Below are 4,131 nucleotides of genomic sequence, written 5' to 3'. Positions count from 1 at the left end.
ACACTTGGAAAAACGGAAATACTTTCAAATTATTATAAGTGTGTATTTTGTGATAGAAAAATATTAGTAATGGATTTTTCTTATTTCATTTCATTGATTTGAAGTTCAACTCCAACGAATTGTTAGCAGTGCATATAACTACATCTAAATGTAAAGTATACAATGGACTCGTATGCATATTATTCATAATATTATCAAGTTAGCCGCGTTCTATGAACTTTATGCATGTGTGTACAGTGTCGGCCCAGATCAGGGACGGTACTTTCCGCTCTTATTGCATTTTTCGTTAAAAGGAGGTCTCTTCTGAACGGAAATCGAGAGCAGGCGGAAAGTGTCGTCCCTGATAAGCATACGAGGACTGCACAGGCTAATCTGGGATGACACTTGACGCATATACATTAAGCCCAGTTTTCAAAAAACGAGGCTTTCATAAACAATTACACATGTTTTAAGACTAATTTTCATTCAGAAGAATTATGAGTAGGGTTACCAGTCCCTAAAGAAAATGTTTTTTCTGTTACTCAATACAATTGACATGGTGAGTTATTATAACATTTATAATAATTATGCAAGTCATAGGTCATATAACAACAAGTAGTCTTCATATTGAGATGTATGTTGGTTAATTACATCATATGTTGTGAATATGCACACAATATATGATTGTAGTGAAAGAGATAACGAGTGTGTGTTTTTCTTACATATTCACCCATGTTGTATTGAATTTTGGTCATTATCTTTGAAAAATTAATTGTCTTCGAAAAACTACATATTTTGTTTTACACATATATGTTGTTGTTTTTCATCCATGAATGTTGTAACAAATTGTTTGCAACGGCTCCTGACTTTCTTGTACAACCATAACGCCACGTGCTTCAGTGTTGGGGATGATGTTTCGTACCTGGGAAAATTGACTGACGATGGTTTTTTTTTTTAAACCTATTTATTTAAGCTCAATTGCATAACAAGTCTAAGACTTTTTCATGAAACGTTCTCGAGTCCGTTTTCCTTGGGGTCTATGGGGTAGATCTATAGAACGCTCCCACAGTGGGGATCGAACCCGTAACCTCCCGATTGCTAGGCGGACACCGTATCCACTATGCCACGGCGACCTCTAAAGCATATTTCTAAAAAAATGAAGCAGCAAATGAATCACTATATATTCATACTCAAATAAAACTTGAAGAAGCCGTTTTCAAAGATTTATCGGACGAACGGTATTTCATGTTTTGTTATTTGCTCCATGATGCTATGTTTTATTGAGTGCATGTTTTATATATATATATATATATATATGGGCCGTGTCGCGGCAAAACCTGTATTCGTGACAAAATTTCACATTTTTTGTTTTCTATGGATTGATAAAGACTGTTCTGAGCTTGTTATTATGATACCAATTTTATAGATATAGCCCCATTACTTACTGATAAATTTTTATTTTAGTAACAGCACTGCAGAGGTGTTTTGACGTTATCAACGTTAACAACGTTTTTAAGTAAACCGCATTCAGATGTATGTTACATCAAAATCCACACTTATAAACAAGACATGAAATAACATTTAAGAACACATTTATTTTGTTAAAAATATATTATCAGGTATCTATTTGTTCTAAAAATAGTTGTGATTAACATTAAACTGTAATCTAACATACGTTGCTTAGCAACAAAGTCCACTTATATTTACATCGACCAGCAAACCATACAGTTTAAATCATTTTTTTCTAAACCAATCTCACATATTTTCACAACATATCATTTAGTTTTTCATAGGAATGCACACATCAAAACAAACATTATCAATTACACCATTAATACATAAACCAACAATATCCAATAATAATAATAATAAAATAATTTCATTGTGTTGAAATGTTAGATTTTTATTTCCCAAAAGTGCTTTTCCTAAAAAATAGGAGTCGAGTAATCTATAATAATTTTTATAATTATTCTTAGCATGTTCACAATTTAATTATCGTACAGCTTATATTGTATGCAGAATTCTTCGTTTGCCATGAATTCTATAGAAACGAGCAGAAGTGAATACAAATATTTCATTTGATATGAAAAAGTGTTATTTAAATGTGTTATAAATAAACCAATGTATTCAAACAGACATTGAAGGATATTCAAAAAGAAGTGAAGAATAAGTTTGAAGTTATTTGTCATTCGCCTGTAAACATTGACATTATAATGTGTGTAATCTTTCGCCGTAGATGCGATAGATGCGACGACATAACTATAGTTATGTTTCTGGGCAAGGACAAGTAGCATCCTTGTTAGCATCGCTGAGATATGGCCTGACAACTTTGTACAAGTACTCCTGTCTGTCTCGGCTGAGTCCTTTGGCCTCTACAATTTGCGGTCGTTGGTATGGAATATGGACGCCATCCATAGCCACTGTAACCTTGACCTCTGGACATCCGACTTTCGTGCGCATTGTGACCACACCTGGCTCTTCCGTCGTCATGCGGAAGTACTGATATTGTCTGAAAATAAAAATACATACTATTTTGGCAAACATTTTAATACGTTTGGTTAGGACACAAAATTATGATGCATTTGATGATTATGATGTATTTGCGAATAATATTCATTTGCATTGGTAACTATAATTGAAGACAATGTGCATGGCTATGTCCAAGTTTTGTTTTTCTTTCGCTTTGTATTGCACTTTAGGAATTTTACACTTTTCGTTAAACAGCAGTATAAAACCGTTATACAAAAAAAATATAACAATTCTACTCAGTGGTGTGAACATTTTCAACCAATTACCATAGGCGTACGTTAGTAAATACCTTATCGCTGGTACAGGACAAAACGGTCGGGACAAAAACCCTTTCCAATCCCGCCAGTTCCATGCCGGATACCTCACTGCTTCATTGGATGCTGAGGACATATTCACCATCTGGGTCAATGAGTCATTGTCTCAATGTTCGACCTCCTGAATTTCAATGATCAGATTGCTAGTATTGTCAGGAGAAGAAATGTAAACTCGATCTTATTCTACATGCTAAATAAATAAAACACTTTATACAAGGAAAATTTAACTTTTTTAAAATTCTTACACATACAACAAAGGCGGCTTTTAGGTACCTGTAAAGTTTCTTTAAATGCCCAAATCCACTGTCAACCAGACACCTGGCATGTCCTGGTATTTGCATGTGGTATTCTATCACGTCATGTCTGCCGGTCATCACACGCCATGTGAAATAGCAAATGAGGTAGCGGTTCTTGTTCTGACCTGTAAAATATTGCAGACCATATGTTTACATTCTAAAATTACATACTAAAACGTTACTAAATTTTTTTTCTTTGTTATTAAGGTAACGTTACACATTCTGTTAAGCCTACTTTAAAAAAAAATCAAACAATTATTACATATGCTATATAGTCATAGTTTCCTTGGCTTCCCTCGTTTTGTAGTCAGGCCATTTCCACACTTAAGATTACTCATGACAATAATATCTTTCTCTTCCTTTGTCAATTCTCTCATGTTCAATATATGATGGTATACCAGGCCAATTTCAAAATTAACAGTACACGTACTCTTGCAACCACATCCGATCTCGAGAAACTGCCTGACATAGTTGCATAGTCAGCGTCCATGTCACCACTGGCGCATGCACCACTGACAATGTATGTATCGTCCACATCACTTTCATACTCATCACTGTTGTTACATAAAATGTCATGTTGGTGAATGAAATTTCTGGCTCTACAATCAACAATAGTGGCTGCTGAACTGTTTTCGTCCTCTCTAAATGAATGATCATTTGGGGAATTTATATAAGTCCCATCATTGGAATTTGAGCTCACCTGAGATGCCGATGGAGTTCGCCCAAAGTGGTCGGACAATAAATTGTCCAGTTCCTGGAAACGTATATAGTCTATGCATATTAGTCAAACATTAAATAATCGATACGTGTTTCTATACGCGAAATTACAGAAATTTGTTTTTGCACTCAGTCATCGAATAAAAGTAGACAATGTAGATATATATGTGCGATATGCAAGCTATTTCCTACCGAAACAAGGATAATAAGTGACAAAAATTTTCCAAACTTCTATGCAATATTCTTTCCTGCATATTAATCTATTTAAATCTATAAAGAAGTTGGATAAATAATAA

General features: G+C 34.2%; 1 long non-coding RNA gene across 1 annotated transcript; it reads right to left on the bottom strand.

The window, feature by feature from the left end:
- Positions 1-1,554: 1,554 nt before the first annotated feature.
- LOC127839141 (uncharacterized) lies at positions 1,555-3,275 on the bottom strand. The gene is made up of 3 exons (XR_008030180.1): positions 3,096-3,275; positions 2,798-2,943; positions 1,555-2,488 (listed from the first exon to the last, which is right to left on the bottom strand). It is a non-coding gene; the product is annotated as an uncharacterized LOC127839141 (long non-coding RNA).
- Positions 3,276-4,131: the final 856 nt, after the last annotated feature.

The sequence above is a fragment of the Dreissena polymorpha genome, chromosome 7 (assembly GCF_020536995.1).
Source record: "Dreissena polymorpha isolate Duluth1 chromosome 7, UMN_Dpol_1.0, whole genome shotgun sequence".
Lineage (NCBI taxonomy): Eukaryota > Metazoa > Mollusca > Bivalvia > Myida > Dreissenidae > Dreissena > Dreissena polymorpha.
This window is presented reverse-complemented; position numbering and strand designations above follow the sequence as displayed.